The sequence below is a fragment of the Pristis pectinata genome, chromosome 32, assembly GCF_009764475.1.
Source record: "Pristis pectinata isolate sPriPec2 chromosome 32, sPriPec2.1.pri, whole genome shotgun sequence".
Classification (NCBI taxonomy): Eukaryota; Metazoa; Chordata; class Chondrichthyes; order Rhinopristiformes; family Pristidae; genus Pristis; species Pristis pectinata.
In genome coordinates this window covers 784,014-808,074 of record NC_067436.1, presented here as the reverse complement: position 1 = coordinate 808,074, position 24,061 = coordinate 784,014, and the positions used below count along the sequence as shown (strand labels likewise).

The following is a 24,061-nucleotide window of genomic DNA, read 5'->3' as shown; positions in this document are numbered from 1 at the left end:
GGGAGGCCTTTGATAGCCTCAAACAGGCCCTTACCAGCGCCCCGGCCCTGGGACTCCCTTTGTATGATCGCTCATTTCAGCTCTTCGTGAATGTCCTGGAGGACTGCGCTACAGCCGTCCTTACTCAAACCCATCGGATAGGAAAATACCGGTGGCATACTACTCCACTCGGCTGGACCCAGTTGCAAAAGGACTTCCACCATGCTCACAAATGCTTCCAGCCATTTTTTCCCTAGTAACAGCAGCCTCCAATATAACCCTGCAACAGGCAGTGATGGTTTATTCCTCCCATACCGTAACAACACTCTTAACCTCTCACCAGACGCAACACATTACCCAGGCCCGCTTAAACAGATACGAAGTAGTACTCCTGAATAACCCACTCCTCACATTTGCCTACTGTATGACCATTAATCCTACCACCTTCCTAGAGGCCCCACCTGAGGATCTTGCGGACCCACCTCATGACTGTCTAATGCGTAACCACTTTTTAACTGCACCCCGCCCGGACCTTTCAGATAAGGCCATCCAGTCAGCCGACTTAAACCTGTACGTCGACGGTAGTTCCTACATTTCTGAACAGGGCATCCACCTTAGCGGCTATGCCGTGGTTAACGACTCCCAGAGTGTGGATTCTGCATCTCTGCAGCCCCCAGCCTCTGCCCAAAAAGCAGAACTCTTTGCCCTGACCCGAGCTTGCATTTTAGCCAAGGGCAAAGCAGCTAACGTCTTCACTGACTCCCGCTATGCTTTTGGAGTTGCCCATGATTTTGGCCAACTCTGGGCACACAGGGGATTTCTGACCTCTACAGGTAGCCTCATACAGAATGCGGTTTATGTAAAGAACCTCCTCCAAGCCATCCTCCTCCCAAACAAATTGGCCATCATTAAATGCTCCTCTCACCTTTCAGATGCCTCCCTAATAACCCAGGGCAATAACAGGGCAGATACAGAAGCGAAATTCGCAGCACGCCAGTGGTCTAAAACCGTTTCCACTATGGAAAAACAAGCAGTTGTTTGCAAGCCAAACATAGCAACGCCGGGCACCCCAGACATGGTCACTGTGCAGCACTTACAGGGGGACGCCCCTGACTCAGAAAAACAAATGTGGAAGGCGCACGGGTGTACGCACTCTGCGCCACACGGCCTCTGGTTTACTCCAGTCGGTCAGGTACCTATACCTGATTCTTTGTTACCAATGCTTATTGACTGCCTACATTCTGACACCCACCTTGGCAAGGAGGGAATGAGTAACATTTTACTGCGTACCTGGTGGCACCCCAGATTGGAGGAAGCAGCACAAGTCAAAATACGGCCGTGCTTGATAAGCCAACAAATCAATGTTGGGAAAGGGGTGAAGTGCAAAGCAGGCAAAACCCCCTTGCCAGTTGGTCCTTTTGAATCCATACAACTCGACTTTATTGAATTACCGCGTGTACATTGTTACAAATACTGTCTTATTATTGTTGATGTATATAGTAGATGGATTGAAGCTTTTCCAACCACCAACAATAAGGCCTCAACAGTGGTAAAGTTATTGCTCACAGAGGTTATATCAAGGTTTGGGGTACCCCGACGTATAGGTTCTGACAATGGCCCCCACTTCATAGTGAAAATAAATAAGGAATTGTGCGAGGCACTGCATATTGAACAGCAGTTCCACTGCACCCAGCACCCTCAGTCAGCAGGTGTAGTAGAGAGAGCTAAAAGCACCCTGAAGAATGAACTAACCAAATTAGTGTCAGAAACAGGTTGAAGGTTCTCCCCTTAGCATTATACCATATGAGAATCACCCCCCACTCAGCCACCGGAGTATCGGCTGCTGAAATCGTCTATGGGCGTCCGGAAAGAACCCCATGGGACGCCGCCACCCAACCCCCCACACAGGTTGACCTTAATATCATGGCGGATGAACTACAAAGGTATTTCAGAGAACTTACATCCTCTTTAAAGTTTCTTCATTCGCAGGTGGAGAGTGCCTTTAAACCACCTGAAGGGCAGAACACGGAATTGCCTGACCTGGAATTCGGAGACTCGGTACTGATACGGGATTGGGAGCGCCCTAAACTGGGACCTCGGTGGAAAGGCCCCTTCCAGATACTACTCCAAACACCGACAGCTGTGAAAGTAAAAGGCCAGGAACGTTGGATTCATCTGAGCGACTGCAAACGATGACCACCGGAGGAAAGCTAATACCTTTTAAATTCGGACTCCTCACCTTTTCCAGTACTCTTGTGTGGGCGTTAGAGGATAATTTGTTTTACAAAATACATATGCAGCTACATGGGAATCGCACCGTTTGTTACCCCTTGGCAGAGTCAGTGGAAGGCCTTTTTATAGCCACACCAAGCTGGAGCCCCAGGGCCCTCTTAAAGTATGAATTTTCAAAAACAAAGTGTGTTTGACAGATGGGAACTTACAGGAGGGGGCTGCCGGGTAAACGCTTGCAGGGAACAGTAACAGGACCTAGTAGTACAGTCCACCACCAGTCCTTCTCCCACTGTTTCACCGGCATAGGGTGGGGTTGTGGGCTAGCGATTGTACAACATACGATAGCATGTGCCGCCACTACCTGTACAGAGAGGAATTGCCGGTTTAAACTGGGGATGGTTTAGCTGTGAGTGCGCTGCCACCAGGTGTGATACGTTAATTGCAGGAGAGCGATGGGTTTGTGGAGAAGGGAACGGGACCCACGTGAGATTGTCTAATGTCTTTTTCGAATGGCTAACGAGGGAGAATTACCCGAGGGAGCATGGGAGAAATGTTGCTGGGATCTCTTGGTATTCTCAAATGCCCAGTCCACGGCAATCGGGTAATGTAACCTGCTACCGGGCTAAGGAAAGGTATGTGTTCCTCTTTAATGGCACTTACACCACAGCCACCCCCACTCTGCCAGCCTGGTTTGCAATAGGAACGATCGGGCCGGTGACGGTCCCCTGCCCCCAGAAGGCTCATGTCCGACGAAGACTTGTGGTGCGGTCAGTTAGTGAGGAGTTCTGTGAGGATTGGAAGGATCCTATGTCATTGGGATCTCCCTTATCATCGTTAGGCTATGGATTCCTGAGTACACTCTCTCTGGGGCGTTCGGCAGGAACTATAGCGGCAAAAAACCGGAACTACCTTATTTGTGGACTGTCTGCACTGGGAAACAGTACTATGGAGGGCCTGAAGGCAGTGAACCGGCAACTGGCAGAGCTTCGACTTTATGCCCAGCAGATCGGTATGCTGTGGACTTTCAGTTGGCTCAGCAAGGAGGAGTATGTGCTATAGTTGGGGACAAATGTATCGCCAACGTCAGAGACGAGTCCTACAACATCTCCCATGTCATTCAGGACATTCAGACGCAAGTAGGTAACTTTAGACAGGGATTCACAGGAGGGACAAGTTGGTTGGTGGCTGCTAGGAGGGTCTTGGGCATCATACCTGCTGCATGGAGCTGTGGGAATAATCGTGATTATAATAGTATGCTGTGTGGTGCTGGCCTGTCTAAGTACCTGTTGCAAGGTCCTTATTAATAAGCTCTCGGCCCCGTTCTCATCGCCGCTCTAGTTTATCATGAAATGATAAAATGGAGGGAATGAGGAAGTGAAGGGTTAAGAATTGCAACCATACCTATAACTGGCAAACAAAATATATATATATGCATTTATATTTCTTTAGCAAGGACTAGCAAGCTGCTGACCCACTAGTTAGGTTGGAATGTTAAGTATGTTAACTGCCTTTGTTTCGGGTAACGAACCATTCCGATATGTCAGACGGTGGCGATACTGAGTGTAATTAACATCGAGATGAAGACTTGGTCTGAACAATTAAGGGTGATACCTGCCTTTGAAAGCCTTGATTATAACTCAATTATACTAAGACAAAAGGTGTGATAGCTGTCTCGGGATCTGTATAGCTTGACCGAAACTAGCGGCGCCATTTGCATGGGATGTGCGTGACAATTCCTGTATAAATGTCTGTCTGCCCTTTGTTCGGGGAGAACTCGGGAAGCGACTCTTAGCGAGTTCTGAAGAGAATTCTCCTAGCGGTGCACTGCTAATAAAGGTATTTGTTCGAATCGACCTCGTGGCACTGTGTTATTTACAGCGGACGTATAGGGAAATTGATTTCGGGACGACAATGTGAACCCAAATCCAGGAGCGCACCGCAATAAAAATGGTGCATGTATTTGCGCTTTATTCTGTGGCTTCTGCTTTCTCGGTCGCAGATTTGCTGACAACCAGCAGCTTGCCCCAGTTCCAAGCACAATGTCGTGGTGCATTTCGACATAAAAGATGACTTAATATGTCTCCGCACAAATACTTCACAAGGACTTTCATCTTGTTACGCGATGTTCACTTCCAGCTGACACGCAGGCTAAATAATGCGCACCTTGTGTTTGAAGAGTCGGTTTTTAAACATTTACTTCTGCGGGAGGTTTGCGAGTGGTATACAACTGATAACGTCTCGGGGTGACGTCACCCTGGACCACCAAGCATATTGTGCCTTCAGAAACTGTGTGTCTCCGTCCGTCTTTGAGTGTGTGTGTGTGTGTGTCTGTGTGTGTGCGCGTGCGTGTGTGTGTGAGAGAGCGAGAGAGAGAGAAAGTGAATGTGTGTGTATGGACCATAAATGTCGAAGATAAAGTAATTGATTGAACTTGATAGCCGATACAAGTTCGGAATGGAGGAAGGTTGTTGGAGAGGCTAATATAAACTGTCTCGTTTAATGAGTGGAGTGAAATATCACATTGAAACTCTTGAATTGGACACATGGATGATGGTCAAACGGCCAAGCGTCTCAGAGGAGCATGGATGAAAGAATGTAATTCAAGACGTTAGCTGTAACGATTCCTGATTCAATCCCGAATTGTACGACTGCTTCAGCTCATTGATTTCTGAAGATCACCTTCCTTGGACAACACAGAGTCCATCTGCACAACTCTGACAATAGCAATTAGTACCGCAGCTCAGAGGGTGCATCAACGTTCCCCGAGAAACATCAGTGTGCAGGAACAGTAGAACCTATTCGGCCTCCAAGTTCCCCAGTTAACAAAACCTACCCCCAGCCCACGAATTTCACCATTACCCTTGATAACCTGAAATTACGAATCAGTTTGAAGATGCACTGTTGTATTCTGTGCTTGGAGCCCCAGCTTTCCGATGCCCAAGGAATAAAATGGCCTACAGCCACATAGACACGTGCACACTTCACAATTCCCCATATACTGGGGACCTACTCAATCCCTATTTACTCGCACCCTCCCCAATTAACTCCTGTTCTCTCCGTCACATCCATGAACCGGGACCTCCGAACTTTCACAGTTATAGCCTCCGAACATGGTTGACTCAATTACAGGTGTTCTGTACAGTATCCCCTGTATCAGCGCGCTCCCCGATCGAGCTAAACCAGGATAAACGATTATCTACTTCTTCACACATTACTCGAGAACACATGGAGCACGTAGCCCGGTATTTACCACAATACCTCAAGTATGCAATTGCTGCAATGCACCTAAACATACCCTCAAAACAAACACCAGTGTCGGTGGCCCCACAGAGGAGAGGAAGTATATTCAGGACAACAAGATAAAGTGCGCGGAGTTACGCGGGTGTATATGCGTCTGCGGATACGTGCATGTGTGTGCGCGATGTACGTGTGTGGTGTCTGTTTTTTGTCTTCAGATATGTGCGTGTTTGCGCGAATATCTGTGACTGAGCATGTGTTGATCTAAAAGCGAGAGATTATTGTTCTTTTATATGCGTGCGTTGAAACATCTGTATGTTTGCGTGATAGAATGTCTTTAAGTGGTTAGTATTGACATCTGGAAATATATATCTCTGTCTCTGTGCGTGTGTCATATTGTACATCCGTGGTATAACCTACTGTCATCCACTTTCATAAATGCATTTCAATTTCTTCCAAAGGACAACATTATTGCTTTTTAGACACGTCCCAAGCATCCTTCAACACTGTCGTTGTCCTGGACCAGACCGAGATATTAGTCACCGGGGACAACATTTCGCAGCAGCTGGAAACAACTGTCCGGAAACAAGAGTTTGTTGGCAGCGAGAACGGACACCCCAAAGTTCCAAAATAATCGATACAGCACTGTCGCGAAGTTGCTGGCAGCAATGGGAAAAGTGGAGCCAAAATGTGGCCTTCATCATTACCATTGCTTTGTTGCACCGAACATAACGCGTACACGTTTGTCCTTCTTTCGTTTAAAGTCATTCCACGGGTATTTTCACACTTCTCCACTGCTTCCCAAATGCTCTGGCCGTGACCAAGAACATAACACTGAATTATTACATCGGTCCTAACACGAAACAAGGCTTTGAACATCATTTGTGCTGGTTCATGGTGCAATTCTATGAACACCTGGTCACTCGGCATTAACCTGAGGTGAATTCGTCGATTATATTCAATAACGTCAATTATGGAAATGCGCACGATTTGCGGGTGTAGCCGAGAGACGTTTGGTCGGAAGTTTAGTCTCAGGGGAAACGGGAGATGAGATGCAGCTGAGTTCTAATGCCCGGAATCCCTGCGTTGTTTTCTTCCTTCATACATTGATTTGTCATTCTCAGCAGATATTTCATCCCGTTCTTCAGCTTCTGTCTAAACTTAGACTGAGTCACTGCATGAATGCAAGTGTTTGTGCAACAACTCAAGGGCATGTAGCTGGCTTGGTCCGCGATAATCATCGGATCAGAGTCATCTGTTGAAAAAAAATCGCTTTGTAACTTGTGTGAACAGAAAAACTACAAATGACGTCATCCAAAGCAGTGCGAAGTTACCGAATACAGCAAAGAGCAAGATGATGGACTTCCTTCTGTTTTCCATCTCAGATCATTGTGAGTCGCATCATTCTTGCTGCCTCTCAGCCTCTTCCGGAGACTTCTGGCCGCTGAAATGTGTCCCACGATTAGATCATTGAGCAGTGATATCAGAAACATGGAGATCCTTGGGTTAAAATATAATGAATCCACCTGAAAATAAACTCTGCCGCTTCAAAATAAAAATGTAGTTTCACTCAACAACCCACTGTACCCCGCGTAGTGTTAAATAACGGTGACCACTGATGTACCAGGGGATGTTGTTGCAACAGAACTGCGCGATCACAGTCCCTATAACCCTGGCTGCAGTTTCCTGGGTGTTAAATTTAGTCCTCCGCTTCTGACAACATATGATCACATATCGATCAAATGTGAACGAGAGTGTAAACCACACCGACAGGTCAGCGGCGGCATGATAAAGAGCCGGACGGAAGGAGCACACTTGGATAATATACAAGACACTTGTTGGGAAATATAATTCATTCATATGATAGAGTATCTTGTTATTGGTCACGACCAACAGATCTGTCGCTGCCATGGCTACGGGGCAGCAAGAGACACGCCTGCAGATGCAACGCTTTCGCCGGGACAGGTCACAATCACCACTGCGTTCGCTGTGATGAAGGAAAAATCCGAGAATACACATTCGTCCGCCACAGAACATTTACAGAGCCAGTTAAAGCGAGTCTGATTAAACTCAAAACTCTAGTGACAGATTGGGGATGAGGATGGAACTAATTTCTGGAAAAACACTGGACATTCAGGCTTAGTTCAATATGTTACATCAATAATCAAAACGTAAATGTGAATTAATAACTTCACCAGGAGATCTTCCTGGTGGGTCAAGCACGGATATTGACGAATTGCTGAAAAGTTCAGGAAATTGATAGGTGGAAGTATGAAATAATCGGAGGTAGATAGAAAGAAAAAGCTCAAAGCAGCGGGAGATGGGGAAGCGGTGAATACTAGAAGAAAACATCACTAGACAGGCCCTTCGGCCCACCATGTAAAGGAACTGCTCCCTGACCAGGAATCGAACCCAGGCCGCGTTGGTGAAAGCGCCGAATCCTAACCACTAGACCACCAGGGAAGCTACTGATCGGAATACGGGACCAGCAGTGGAAATTTGATGTAAATGAGGTGCGCGATGGAAATGGTTCGGATTTCAAATCACGTTGCTCATGAAGAAGAACATTCTGATCACCGTCAGCAAAATCGGGATGGGGCTGGCGGGATCATACCGGGAGTAACCGAAGAGGAGTGTTGGTCAGTTGATGCATGGAAATACTAAAATTAACCGAGTCTGCCTTTGCCTGCAGTAACTTTAAAGTCAAAACACAACAAGCGGTAAACACAGTAAAACAAGCAAATCCTGGACATGCGGGCGTACTTTTTATGGTCAGGAAACGAAAAGTTACCGAGCTCGATAGTGCCGGAATAAAAGCTCAGCCCGTCTGTCAATAGATGTGTGGCGAAGGAAAAATAAAAGTCGGGCTGTCGCCGAGATAAAAGTGCCTGGGCCGTTGGAGGCAGCGCGAAAAATGGATAAACTGCGATTGGAACCCACATTCTGGCGAAGAAGTGATGGGGAAGGTGGAGTCCACAGTTTCGTGCTGGATGCCAACTGAGTGGGTTACAGAGGCAGCCTTCATATCTGCTTGAGGGACTCTTCCATTGGGATCAGAAGAGAAACGAGTAAACAAATGTTACTTTTAGACAATTGAGCAGCGCGTCAACGCCTTTCGCAGACTTTGTTGTGCTGCACGGTTTCTGTCCACAAACCAAGAATAATATTTTGAACAGAGTGCAGCCAAAATTGGAAGTAATATTATGATAAAACTCATTCATCCAATTCTTCATTAAATGCGTGTCTCCCACTGCATCACTGCAATACGTAAAACAGGAGAGCGTCAGTATTCCTATTGCGTGAAACTGTTCATTTAGAACCATAGACCCAGAGAACACAACCGCACAGAAAACAGGCCATTCCGCCCTTCTAGTCTGTGCCCAAACTTTATTCCGCCAGTCCCACTTCCCTGCATCCAGAACGTGACCCCACAAACCTCTCTCATCCATGTATCTATCAAATTATTCTTAAAACTTAAGAGTGAGCCCGCATTTATCACGTCAGATGGCAGCCCGTTCCACAGTCCCATTATTTCTCTGAGTGAAGTTGCCCAAATATTCTCCGCAAACCTGTTCCCTTTCACCCTGAAGTCATGTCCTTATCTCTCCTAATCTCGGTGGAAAAAGTCTACTAAAATTTACTCTGTCCATACCCCACATAATTTTGTAAACATCTATCAAATCTCCCCTCATTCTTCTACGCTACAAGGAATAAAGTCCTAACCTGTTCAATCTTTCCCTGTAACTCAACTCCTGAAGAACAGGCAACATTCTAGTAAATCTACTCTGCACTAATGCCATCTTACTGCTATCCTTCTGATAGTTCGCTGACCAGAAACTGAAACGGGAGGATCCAGTAAAGAGAGACGTGCACAGCTGGTCTGAGGAAACAGATGAGATCCTACGCGACTGCTTTGAGACAGTGGACTGGTCCATGTTCAAAGACTCAGCTGCCAGCCTCGATGAGTTTGCGACCACCATCACAGACGTTATCAGCAAGAGTGTTGAGGACTGTGTACCAAAGAGGACAATACGGGTGTTCCCAAACAGGAAACCATGGATGAACCCGGAGATCCACTCCTGTACTCCGACACATCGCCGTTTGAAATGCAGTCTGCAACGGTGATATCATCTGCAAACTTGGAGATGGAGTTAGAGCAGAATCTGGCCACATAGTCATGACTGTATAGGGAGTAGAGTAGAGGGCTGAAGACAAAGCCTTGTGGGACACCAGTCGAGAACGGTTGCACACAAATCTGCTGATCCTGATCTGCAAAGGAATCGAGGTATGAACTTCGTAAAGCTATCAGGAATGCTAACGGGCAATACCGACTCAAAATAGAGACCCAGACATGCCGTCAGTTATGGCAGGGCTTACATGCCATAACAGGCTACAAGACGAAGACGGGCAGCATAGTTAACAACAACGCATCCCTTCTTGATGAGCGTTACGCATTCTATGCGCGTTTTGAAGGGAAGGGAAATGGATTGTCACTACCCATCCTGACAGCCTCCAATGTAACTGAACCCGTGATCACCTTTGAGGACGTAAGATCAGTCTTCGGGAGAGTGAACAAGAGGAGAGCATCTGGCCCAGAGGGTGTCCCTGGCTGTGTGCTTAGATCTTGTGCTGATCAACTGGCGGAAGTATTTGCGGACATATTTAACATCTCACTGCTTCAATCTCAGGTTCCCACCTGTTTTAAGAAGACCACCATCATCCCGGTACCGAAGAACGCAAGGTAACATGTTTCAATGACTACCGACCAATGGCCCGACATCCACCATCATGAAGTGCTTTGAGAGGTTGGACATGGCACGCATCAACTCCAGCCTACCAGACAATCTTGAGCCACTGTAATTCGCCTATCGCCGAAACACGACGACAGCGGTAGCCATCTCCCCGGCCCTACACTCAGCTCTGGAGCATATGGACTGTAAAGACAACTACGTTGGACTATTGTTCATTGACTACAGTTCTGCTTTCAATACTATAAATCTAAGCAAATTTGTCACAAAACTCCGAGACCTAGGACTCTGGATCCTTGACTTTCTAACCAACAGACCGCAATCAGAGAGGACAAACAGCAATACCACCGGCACGATTATTCTCAACACTGGTGTCCCACAAGGCTTTGTCTTCAGCCCTCTACTCTACTCCACATACAGTCATGACTATGTGGCCAGATTCTGCTCTAACTCCACCTCCAAGTTTGCAGATGATATCACCGTTGTAGACTGTATTTCAAACGGCGATGTGTCGGAGTACAGGAAGGAGACAGAGAGCTTAGTGGAATTCTGTCATGACAATAACCTTTCCCTCAATGTCAGTGAAACGAAAGAGCTGGTCATTGACTTCAGGAAACTGGGCGGTGTACATGCACCTGTCTACCTCAACGGTGCTGTAGTCGAGAGTAGAGAGCTTCACGTACCTGGGAGTGAACATAACCAAAAGTATGTCCTGGTCAAAGCACGTAGATGCTACGGCAAAGAAAGCTCACCAGAGCCTCTAATTCCTCAGGAGGCTAAAAAAATCGGGTTTTCCCCTTTGAATCTCACCAACCTATCTATGCACGATAGAACGCATCCTATCTGTGTGTATTACGGCTTGGTACTGTTACAGACTCGGTGAAAGTCCCTTTAAGATTGCGCGCGCGTGTGTGTGTGTGTGTGTGTGTGTGTGGCGTGCTTACATCAACAGAAGATAAATGACCTAATGACGTTTTTGAAGAGGTCAGAAGAAAGAGAGAGAGAGAGAAAAGGGAGAGAGACACCAGCCTGCTAGTTTTCTCTATCGATGGATGAGAAACAATAACTGTGTTTACGATTGAAATCCATGTATGGAAATTGGAAGTAATCCGGTGGAGTTCACTTTGTTGCTGACCTGTAGAAGGAAACAGGTATTTGTGTGGACGACCACGATTCGGATGCTTTTCGGGGTGAGGAAGTCACTACCGAGTAAACACTGAAGCGTCGTTTGGGTTCCATCGTGGAACATTTGGATTTTGTAATTACTCTGTCTATGTTCCCTACATCTACGTCTTATCTTCAGTCAACGGTGGTGGAAGAAGAAGCCTTTGCTCATGTTTCACCTTATGGCTTGCGGAACTGAACTTTAAGAACCATTCCTTGACTTGGAGTTTGGGACTTTGCCACACACACACGAAGGGTTTAGTTTTTGGGATGAATGTTCAAGGTTTAATATTTTTGAATTCTAACATACTAACATTTTTAATTATATTTTTCGTATTATTATAAGTAGTGATTAATAAAATAGTTTTTAACACTGAATCATGACTCAATATGTTTCTTTTGTTGCTGGTTCGTGACAGTACTACAATTGCTCTGCTCAGGACCGCAAGAAACTGCAGAGAGTTCTGGACACAGCCCAGCCCGTCACGGACACCAGCCTCCCCTCCTTGGACTCTGTCTTTACCTCTCTCATTCTTGTTAAAGCAGCCGGCATAATCAAAGACCCCATCCAGTCAGGTCATTCTCTCTTATCTCCTCTCCCATCGGGTAGAAGATAGAGGAGACTGAGGGCACATACCACCAGACTTACCATCAATGCACTCTCTACTAACCCAATGTAAATGCACTGTGTAATGAATTGACCTGTACGATCGGTATGCAAGACAAGTTTTTTCAATGCACCTCGGTACAAGTGACAATAATAAACCAATATCAATACTATCTCTCTTCTGGTGAAAGTGCAACAGTGGGCGATTGAAAACAAGGATTTAAAATTCGGAATACGTGAATGTGGGGGTGATAACGAGCTAATTATGGAGTCTTGGCCACATGCAATACGTTCTTTCTCGTCATGTTGGGAACCGGGGCCCTAAGTACATCATCGTCATGACACGGCTGATGTATATGAGGGAAACCGTGTGGTGCTTCAGATGGCCCAGAGGGAAGGGAAGGTGAAGTCTGCCTCAAGTATTCCGCTCCACTTACAATTGGCTTCGACCCTGAAACAGCTCACTCCAGGCCTCTCACCGAGCCAACATGACAGCAGTTTGTCCGTGAGCTGGAAAGGAAGAGGCACGCCACGTGATCCTTTAAACTTCTCAGCCGTGACGAACTCTAAGCACCGTCTGCGAATTGTCTTGGTTCCGAGGCGAACTTATTCTACGTGTCGAGACACTTCAAACCGTGCAAATCTGTGTGTATTAGTAAAATGCATCCAGCCTTCTCACTTCCTCGCAGGGCCCATACCTCAGCATCATTCCTAATAAGTATTTTTTCTCGGTTCCTCAAAAAAATGGGCTGTGTGGCCGAATGGAGAAGGCGTCTGCCTTCGGTGTTTGATATGACGTCATCATAAATTTGCAGGATTAAGTCCTGTCCCGATCGTTTTACGGACCTCAAGTGTGCGCTTCCATTCTATCTCACTTCACATGTGCTGCCAGAATTTTAGGTTTGAAATACTCCTTTGAAGACTCAGTGTCACGTGTTCCGCAAAACATGGAGCCCAAAACAAAACAACAATGTTTCCGCCCAGGATTGAAATGGGGACCTTTCGCGTGTAAGGCGAACGTGATAACCACTACACCACAGAAACCACGGGAGGCGTCCAGCACTTCATCTTCCTTGCGGCGCTGCTGATCACTGACAGGGGCTGTTGTATCCCCGTGAATTACAATCTCTTCTGCGCCAACAACAAACACAAAGTCTGGCCCATCATCCCTCGCTTTCAGTCGGGGAATGTGGTCTGGGTTGTATAAATAACGCAAGAAATACAACATCTCTGTCACTCTGGCTTCCACCAGTCTCCCCAGGTGGACCCTCCAAACCTCATGGATAACTCAGTGGTGTCTCTGAGATTTCTGTCCACAGATTCGCGCGTCGCCAGTCTCCGACAAACTCTTCACTCCCCTCACCGCGGCAACGAAGTTAATATAAACACGTAACTGGGATATGTGTCGGGTACATTTGTCGACGACATGGATAGCAGTAGTAGGGTCGACCCGTGAGTTATTGGGTTTTCTTTGGTAGTTGTCGAGTCATGGGGCATGGAGATAGACCACTCGGCCCACTGATTCTTCAGTGACCATGAGATGAAAAATCACATTGAGCTTTCATTGATCCCATTTTCGCCACATTCCAATCAATTTCTTCCACACTCAAGCACTCACCTGCAAACCAGGGGCATTATATGGTCGATAATCAAAAGAACTGCAGCAAAAGGAACATCTTATTTCTGGCAACACATTTCGTAATGTGAGTCAGCTTCTAAAAGAGGAACAGAAAGTTGTGCATGTGGCACCAGCACCGTATCTGTCAGATCTAAAACCGCCATAAAATACTCACTGATTTAAAACGGAAACTTATTGCAAAACTCAGCATGTCAGCAGAATGTACGGAAACCTCGTGAAGAAAGTTAGTAAATTGATCACACGGGATACGTGAGAAGTGACTTATATTTCTGTGCAGGAACAGAATCTTCCCCACTGCAGGTTTCCGACTTTGTGTTGAAAGTAACTAACGCGGTACCCACTTTCAGGTTGTTTGTCGCTCAGCTGATCCACTGCTTCGGTGCCCTGACCTTGTGTTGCATGGGCAGCTGCACTTTCCTGGAGATGTCGGCGAGTTGAACTCACGTTGGGGTCTTGCAAGCTGCGTTTTGATTTTGTCCTCACAGTGTTCGTGACGCGGCGGCTGCGGAATTCAACGCACACTCACCGTTGGTTGGCACATCCCATTTCGCACGGTGTCGTTGGCCAACTGAAAAATTCTCAACACTTGTTGGGATTTTCGTAATATCTGAAAAGTCCCGTACAGTACAAAATCCCCAAAGAGCATTGTGACGGAATTATGATCATGTTGGTTTCATTTTACGCTGACCAGATTAGTGCCCCGCTTTAGAATTGTTTTTTTCTCATCCAGAAAGTCGATGAAAGCCGCCCACTGGCCTGCTGAGCATTGGCGGGTATTCCTCTTTTCACATTTCCCTTTAAAGACGGAACATTTGAAGGAGGACGCAGCGAAGACGTTTGAGAAAGTAGAAAATTACGGAAACATGAACATATCACGGGGAGAATAACAGGAGGAAGTGTCTCCGTTCAATGCAGAGCTTCATGCAGCAAAGTGGGAAAACTTTAATACCATCCTCTTCCATATCTTAAAGAGGGTTGAGTGTTGGTGGGCAGGGAGATTGCCCTCATCAACCAGTCTCATCAGCTGAGTTTATGGATGAAAATCATAGATTAGTTTCAAGGATGCGAACACCATTCACTGTGTTGGGAATATGGATGATAAACTGTGCCGAGATCAATCGCAAGATAGGAGGAATAACGTCTAGCACATTGGTGGGGCTCCACAGAACAAACTGCATCCAATTCAGTGGGAAAAGTTGTGCTGTTTTGGAAGCATAACAGGTTTATTGAAACGGTCAGAAGGATGGGGTATTTCAATTACAACGTCCGATTGGAGAAAGTCGGCTGTGACTGTCTGGACAGCGAGCAGCTTCTCAAAAAGCGCTGGTGAAAATTCGATGTTTGGCAGTGCTGGGATTCCAACCCACGTCCCCTCAGAGACTGGAGCCTAAATCCAGCGCCTTAGACCGCTCGGCCACACTACCACCGATTAGCCGAACATGTGATCTCTGTTACGGACTCAGTGAAAGTCCCTTTAAGATAGAGAGTGTGTGTGTATGTGTGTGTGGGGCGTGCTTACGTCAATAGAAGATAAAGGACGTAATGACGTTGTTGAAGAAGTCAGAAGAAGAAGAAGAAGAGAGAGAGAGAAGGGAGAGAGACACCAGCCTGCTTGTTTTCTCTATCGATGGATGAGAAACAATAACTGTGTTTGCCACTGAAATCCATGTATGGAAGTTGGAAGTAATCCGGTGGAGTTCACTTTGTTGCTGACCTGTAGAAGGAAACAGGTATTTGTGTGTGGACGACCACGGTTCGGATGCTTTTCGGGGTGAGGAAGTCACTACCGAGTAAACACTGAAGTGTCGTTTGGGTTCCATCGTGGAACATTTGGATTTCGTATGTACTCTCTCTATGTTTTTCTACATCTACATCTTATCTTCAGACAACGGTGGTTGTTGAAGAAGCCCTTGCTCATGTTTCACCTTATGGCTTGCGGAACTGAACTTTAAGAACCATTCAGGAACTGGGAGGTTTGGACTTTGTCACACACACACACGAAGAGTTTAGTTTTGGGGTTAACGTTCGAGGTTTAACATTCTTGAATTCTAACATACTAACATTTTTTTTTAACTTTTATTTTACGTATTATCATAAGTAGTGATTAATAAAATAGTTTTTAACACTGAATCATGCTCAGTGTGTTTCTTTTGTTGCTGGTTCGTGACAAAATTGGGGGCTCGTCCGGGATAGTTCCCAAGGTTAACGAGATTCGTCTGGGATCCAATCCAAAGGTTAACGAGTGTCGTCTGGGATCGTTCCCCAGATTGACGAGATTTGTTCGAGATTCAATCCAAAGATTTTTGAGGAAGGTCTGATAAATTCTTTTTTAATTGGCTTGTGTGTGTGGAAACCAGCAGCAATGGATATTAAGGCATTTTTGGAGTCACCAACCCAAAAGGGATTGGAGGTGGCGAAAAAGGATGATTTGATAAAGATTGCTACAAGGCTAAACCTTACAGAAGTAAAGCAGTCTATGAGAAAGGCAGATATTCAGAGACTGATAGCTGGCCATTATGTGGAAAAGAAGGTGTTTGAGAAGGAAGTGTTAAAACAGTTTCCTGGCAGTGAAATAGCAATTTCTGAGGCACAGGTGCAGCTGGCAAAGATAGAGGCTGAACGAGAACAAAATAAATTAGAAGCTGAACGAGAACAAAAGAGATTAGAGGCCGAACAAAAGATAACTCAGATGAAGATAGAGGCTGATCTAGCAATGAAGCAGATGGAATTGAAGAGGATGGAGCTGGATAGTGAGGAGAAGGAGAAACAGAGGCAGCATGAGTTACAAATGAAGCGTAGGAGTTTGGAATCTGATTCTGATGATGGTTTTTCAGCCAGCAGGGAGGTTCGATTAGTCCCTCCGTTTGAAGAAGATCAGGTTGATCAGTATTTCCAACATTTTGAAAAGGTTGCTGTGAGTTCAAACTGGCCAAGGAAAGGATGGGCTCTTTTGGTACAGAGTGTGATTAAAGGTAAAGCTCAAAAAGCTAATTCTGCTTTGTCTGTTGAGGATGCAGCTGATTATACCAAGGTAAAACAAGCTATTTTGAAGGCTTATGAATTGGTCCCTGAGGCTTATAGACAAAAATTCAGGGACTTGAGGAAATCTGCAGATCAGACTTATATGGAATTTGCCAATGGAAAGAGAATATGTTTTGAACGATGGTGCCTGGCTAAAAATGTAGATGGGGATTATGATAAATTGACAGAATTGATACTAGTGGAAGACTTTAAAAGATGTGTTCCAGCTGAATTAACAACATATTTAAATGAAAAGGCAGTGGAAACTTTACAAGAAACTGCTAGGTTGGCAGATGATTATGCTTTAACCCATAAATCCAAATGGGGACAACCTAAAACCTTTCAAAAGAGTTACAAAGACAATCCAGGTAAACCAGAGATTAAATTGGGAGGTAATCAAAAAGGAAAAGATGAAAAGAAGCCAGGGCTGGAGAAACCTGTTGAGCGTACTTGTTATTACTGTAGGAAACCTGGCCACGTGATATCTAATTGTGCCCTTTTGAAGAAAAAGAAGGAAGCTGGGCCCAATGCTTGCTTTCAGGCAATTAAAAATAAAAAAGGTTTAGGAGATGCTGTTAAAGATCAGTCCTTGCAAGAGGGAAAAGCGGAAAAGTTGGAGGAGGTGAGAAAAGAATTCCGTTCGTATGTATCAGAGGGTTTTGTTTCACTGAATGATGAGTCACCCCAGGTGCCAGTGAAAATTCTTAGAGATACTGGGGCTAGTCAATCTCTCTTGCTGGACAGTGTTTTAAATTTTGGTGAAGAAAGTGACACTGGTGAAGTAAATCTAGTACGAGGCGTTACAGGTGAGACCATGTCTGTCCCTTTTCACAGGGTGATTTTAAAGTCAAAGTTCGTAGAAGGACCAGTCGAGATAGGTATAAGACCTAGTTTGCCAGTGGAAGGAGTTTCTTTGTTATTGGGAAATGACCTTGCAGATGGAGAAATTGTTCCTGTGGTACGGTTAACAACCAAACCAAGGATTGATGAGTCTGAGAATGATCCAGATGTTTACCCATCATGTGCGGTGACTCGAGCTAGAGCTAGAGAATTAGCCAAGACAGACAGTCCGGTGCAGTCTGATATGGTTCCTTGTGACAGTCCTAAACAGGAAGAAGATTTTGATGCCTTATCTGAGACTTTTCTGTCTTCACTGGAGGATCAACATCCTTACAGTGAGCCTGAATTTAAAGATTTGTCTTTGTCGAGGAAGGATTTTATGGTGGAACAGACAAAGGACCCTGAGTTGACAGAATTGAAAGAAAAAGCACTCTCATGTGAGGAGATTGAAAAAGTGCCAACTGGATACTATGTCAAAAATGGAGTGTTAATGAGGAAATGGAGACCTCCTCATGTTCCTGTTACTGAGGAATGGGAAGTTATTCATCAGGTTGTTGTTCCAAAAGTTTATAGGGATGAGATTTTAAACCTGGCCCATAGTATGCCTTTGGGTGGTCATTTTGGTGTGAATAAAACTGTAGGGAAGATCTTGAAACAATTCTATTGGCCTGGTTTGAGAAAAGATGTGGTGATGTTTTGTCGAACCTGCCACACATGTCAGATGGTAGGTAAACCAAATCAAAAACCCCCTGTGGCTCCTTTGAAACCAATTCCTGCTTTTGGGGAGCCCTTTTCGAAGGTGATTGTGGACTGTGTTGGCCCTTTACCAAAGTCTAAGACTGGAAATCAGTATTTGTTAACCATCATGTGTGCCACTTCTAGATTTCCAGAGGCAATACCCCTTAGAAATATTAAGGCCAAGACGGTGTCAAAGGCTCTTGTAAAATTTTTTACCTTGTTTGGTTTGCCAAAAGAAATCCAATCTGATCAAGGTAGTAATTTTATGTCAAAAATTTTTCAACAAATAGTCTATGAGCTGGGAGCAAAGCAGATTGTATCATCTGCATATCACCCAGAATCTCAAGGAGCTCTGGAGAGATTTCATTCTACTCTCAAAAATATGCTGAAGACTTATTGCTTTGAAAACACCAAGGATTGGGACGAAGGTATCCATTTACTTTTGTTTGCCGTTAGAGAATCGATCCAGGAGTCAATCGGATTTAGTCCGTTTGAGCTTGTATTTGGACATAGGGTGAGAGGACCTTTGGAGTTGTTAAGAGAGCAATGGGTTAATGAGGAAGTTCACTTGAGTCTGTTGGACTATGTCCAAAAATTTAAAACTCGGTTGGAGAGAGTCTGCCAGCTAGCGAGAGAGAATCTGAAAACAAGCCAGATAAGAATGAAGACATATTTTGATAGACGTGCTCGGCCTAGGACATTCGCAGTGGGGCAAAAGGTGTTGGTATTTTTCCCTAGCCAAAATAATCCCTTGCAAGCTCGTTTTTCTGAACCCTATGTTATTGAATCTCGAGTGATTGATCTAACATATATAATCAAAACACCAGATAGACGCAAGAAAACACAACTCTGTCATGTAAACATGCTAAAACCTTATTATGAAAGGGATTCAGTTGTGGCCTTGGTGGATGGTGAAAAGGTTGTTTCTAGAATGCCTGATGTTGATGTTGAGGAAGACCAATTTAGACCAAATATTGTTCCATCGAAACTAAAAAACCAAAATATCATGGAGAACCTTGAAACGAAGTTGGACCATTTACAAGTTTCACAAAAACAACAGATCAGAGAATTAATTTTAAAATTTAAAAATCTGTTCCCAGATGTTCCAAACAGAACATCGATAATTACCCATGATGTTGATGTTGGGGATGCAAAACCAATCAAACAACACCCATATCGAATGAATGTGGAGAAAAGTAAACTTGTTGATCAGGAAATAAAGTACATGTTGGAAAATGATATTATTAGACATTCTACTTCAAATTGGAGTTCGCCCTGTGTTATTGTACCTAAACCTGATGGAACTGTTAGATTTTGCACAGATTACAGGAAAGTGAATGCTGTAACAAAGTCAGATGCTTACCCTATTCCTAGGGTGGATGATTGCATAGACAGAGTGGGAAAGGCAAAATTTCTTACAAAGATTGACCTATTAAAAGGGTACTGGTGTGTTCCATTAACAGATAGAGGAAGGGAGATTTCAGCCTTTGTAACCCCTTCTGGATTGTATGAATACAATGTTTTGCCATTTGGAATGAAAAATGCTCCGGCAACATTTCAAAGAATGATTAATTCAGTGATTCATGGGTTAAAACATACAGATGCCTACATTGACGACTTAGTGACTGGGAATGATACTTGGGAAGATCACATCTCTGCGTTAGAAAGGTTGTTTGAAAGACTTTCCAAGGCTAACCTTACAGTTAACTTGGCTAAAAGTGAATTTGGCCATGCCACTGTGACGTATCTTGGTTATGTTGTAGGTCAAGGCAAGCAAGCTCCTGTTCAGGCAAAAGTTCAAGCAATATCTGAGTTCCCTATTCCCACAGGTACGAGGACTGTTAGAAGATTTTTGGGAATGGTTGGATATTATCGAAAATTTTGTAAAAATTTTGCTGATATTGCTCTTCCCCTAACTAATCTTCAGAAGAAGGGAGTAAAGTTTGTTTGGACAGATTCTTGTCAAGAAGCATTTGAGAAGCTGAAAGCCATTTTATGCTACCATCCTGTGCTCAGAACACCTGACTTTGAAAAGCCATTTTCATTAGCAGTAGATGCCAGTGATGAAGCTGCAGGAGCTGTGTTGTTGCAGAAGGGTGACCTTGATGATATTGACCATCCTGTAGCTTACTTTTCAAAGAAATTTAATGAGCATCAAAAGAATTATTCCACCATAGAGAAAGAATTACTGTCGCTTGTTTTAGCCTTGCAACATTTCAGTGTATATGTTTGCACCGCTCAGAAACCATTGACTGTGTATACAGATCATAACCCATTGGTGTTTCTGAGCCGAGTCAAAAACAAGAACAGAAGGCTGTTAAACTGGAGTTTAATTTTGCAAGAGTTTGATCTCATGATAACTCACATTAAAGGCAAAGATAATGTGATTGCTGATTGTCTTTCCCGATGTTAAATGGGAAACATGTATCTGTACTAATCTGATAGTCTGTAGTTGTGTAGCATGATAATTATTAACATTACTAACTCTATGCGCGGTTAAAATTTTCTTGGGAAAATTTTTTTTTAGGTGGGAGGTGTTACGGACTCAGTGAAAGTCCCTTTAAGATAGAGAGTGTGTGTGGGGCGTGCTTACGTCAATAGAAGATAAAGGACGTAATGACGTTGTTGAAGAAGTCAGAAGAAGAAGAAGAAGAGAGAGAGAGAAGGGAGAGAGACACCAGCCTGCTTGTTTTCTCTATAGATGGATGAGAAACAATAACTGTGTTTGCCACTGAAATCCATGTATGGAAGTTGGAAGTAATCCGGTGGAGTTCACTTTGTTGCTGACCTGTAGAAGGAAACAGGTATTTGTGTGTGGACGACCACGGTTCGGATGCTTTTCGGGGTGAGGAAGTCACTACCGAGTAAACACTGAAGTGTCGTTTGGGTTCCATCGTGGAACATTTGGATTTCGTATGTACTCTCTCTATGTTTTTCTACATCTACATCTTATCTTCAGACAACGGTGGTTGTTGAAGAAGCCCTTGCTCATGTTTCACCTTATGGCTTGCGGAACTGAACTTTAAGAACCATTCAGGAACTGGGAGGTTTGGACTTTGTCACACACACACACACGAAGAGTTTAGTTTTGGGGTTAACGTTCGAGGTTTAACATTCTTGAATTCTAACATACTAACATTTTTTTTTTAACTTTTATTTTACGTATTATCATAAGTAGTGATTAATAAAATAGTTTTTAACACTGAATCATGCTCAGTGTGTTTCTTTTGTTGCTGGTTCGTGACATCTCCAATTCATTGCGTTCGAGTCTGCACTTTCCACCTAATGTAAGGAAACTCACTTCGAGAAACAAAATAAGTTCCGCAATATACTATTGGCGAAGAGAGACAGTGAACAAGAAGGAAGAGAACGAGTCGGGAAAAAATACAAAGAACGGTACCTGCTCTCTGATGTTGTCCGTGTCATTTCGGTTTTCAAGACCGGGTTTCGTTTCTATCTAAATTCGGCTGTGCTTACACACATGACTGATACAAGCTATCACGATGCTTCGCAGTTGGTCTGCCACAGGGGAAACAAAGCAGGACATCCATCCATGGAATGAGCATCATCAACACGGCCGTTGAATCGATGGTGACCAGGAAGTCGGTCGGTCAGCTCTTTGTGAAGCGTGGTTTCAGGGAAAGGACTGGCAGCTCAGCGTCTTTGTTAACTGTATTCCAGTGAAGACAGGAATGTGGGAAAGTAAAGTATTGTCTTAATGAGAGAAACAAATAATTTTATCCATGAGACGAAACAAATTATTAAACCAGCAATAAGTGAAGCCACGCGGGTTGAACGTAAGATCAAAGCAGGGCTGCGGTGTTGGCAACAAACAAAAACAATATAACCACAAGCAGCTGAATTCCAAGGAAGTGGACAGCCTTCTGACCTTTCAAAAAAGGAGCAAGCAATAGGCGGAACAACTGCCCGAACAATATCAGAAAATATGACATTGTCCATTTGGAATCTAAATTAAGGGCCACTTTATTTTATTCTTGAAAGATTGCAAAACTCCGCGATGTTCGTAGAACTTGGTATCTTGGTGCGCGATTGATTAAAAAAAACACTGCACAATTTTACAAATATTTAGGGGAATGCTGTAACGTTGCTGTTTCTTGTCGGATGGTTTGACTTCCAAAGCAGGGAGATTATATACTATATATGGGGAGCGGCGCTGACACGATATCAGCAGCAACATGTTCAATGTTGGCCTCCTTTTTTTCCTTTTCGGAGCTGAATGAGTTGGACGTAATTAAGTGACGTTTACCAGACCGATACAGGGAATGGACGGGAGTTTTGTGAAGGAAGGTTGTCAAGCCGGCTGGTTATCCCCTGCAGTTGAGAAAACCGAGAGATGTCTTGATTGAAATACGTGTGTTCATGAGGAGTCCTGACAAGGGAAAATCGGGGAGGACGTTTCATCCAATGGGGGATTCTATAGCTTACAGTTACTTTTTCAAAATCAGTGCCACACTCTTGTGACAGAGGTGCTTTACCAGAATGTGTTCAGTGTTCCGGCAAGTGGGACTGCCTCAGGTTGACAATTTGATCGGCATGGATGAGTTGGACAGAAGGGCCTGCTCCTGTGCTCCGAAACTCTCTGATTCAATGACTCTGATTGCACTGAGTATATTTTTTTCTGAATATTGTTCATACACGGCAGAAATCACAACGTTGAGTGCGGGGATTTGGTAAATCGAGGAAGCTGTTACGTGATTTCAGTTCTGTTCAGATATGCAGTCAGTAAGGGCGAGGCAGCACATGTTCAACTCGTTGTTTTTTCTCCTGCTGCCTGACCTGCTGACCATTTATTGGATTTTCACCTTTTGATACTAAACCCTGGCTTCAGTGTTCCCATTAGCGCCACAGAGTCATACAGCACAGAGACAGGTCCTTCCGCCCACCCTGTCACAGCTGACCATCTAGTACCTATCTCCAGCAATTCCATTTGCTTTCACTTGGTCCACAGATTGTAATATCGTCCGGATCCAAGTGCGTATTAATTGTCTGTTAAATATGAGTGCATGTTTATCCACTGTTTTCTGTGCCATCATGTACCTGATTTCTACCGACAGCTGGTGAAAGAAAATCTTCCTCAGAACCCCTCCAAAATTCTGACTCCCACTGAAATGGACTCTGACATTTCTGCCATGGGAGAACATACCTAATATCTCCCCTTTCTTTGTCAATTATAATTTTCATCGCGACCACCATGCATTCCTTCTGTCCTGTTCACCTGACTTTGCGGCTTTTCTGCGGCGTTGCTAATTGCATCGTACAAGGTACCGAGATGGCTGTACAGGCTGGATTCCTGTGGAATGGTTCCCGTAGCTCAACAATCTACAACCAGAGGGACACCATTAATGATATGAGTGGAAAGTTTAACAATGAGATGAGGAGGAATGCCTTCACTCGTGGGCGAGCAAGCTGGGAAATTCTGAACCACAGAACGCTGCGGTGGTCAAGTTGCTGAATGTATTTCCGAATTCAGTCAGCACATTGCTAAAAACAAAATACATCAAAGGAATAGGGAGCCAGCTGGATTATGGGGAGAGATCTAGGACTCACTTTGGGGCACACAGAATGGTGGAGCTGTTCTGTGTGCCCCCCAATCCAGAGAGCGGAGTTCCTCCGCTGTTGCTGAGGCCATTCGGCTGGTTCTCCTCTTGCACTCTGCGGGCCCCGGCGGTGAACGGTGTTTCCTTATGGGTGATAAATACCCAAAGAGCCTGTTTACACTCCCGTGCCTGTTGATCTTTAGAGAAGGTTCAGTTCGAAATGCACCGCCTGGTTCCAGGTATGTGTCGGGGTGTGTCCAAGGGAAATCTGGTGGTGACAGCGGAAAGTCAATCCCCG

The 24,061-nt window shown here is 44.7% G+C and overlaps 2 non-coding genes across 2 annotated transcripts; both read right to left on the bottom strand.

Moving 5' to 3' along the window:
• Positions 1 to 12,938: 12,938 nt before the first annotated feature.
• On the bottom strand, positions 12,939 to 13,011 carry trnav-uac (transfer RNA valine (anticodon UAC)). The gene has a single exon. It is a non-coding gene; the product is annotated as a tRNA-Val (tRNA).
• Positions 13,012 to 14,948: 1,937 nt separating this feature from the next.
• trnal-uag (transfer RNA leucine (anticodon UAG)) lies at positions 14,949 to 15,030 on the bottom strand. Its single transcript has one exon. It is a non-coding gene; the product is annotated as a tRNA-Leu (tRNA).
• Between the last annotated feature and the right edge of the window lie 9,031 nt (positions 15,031 to 24,061).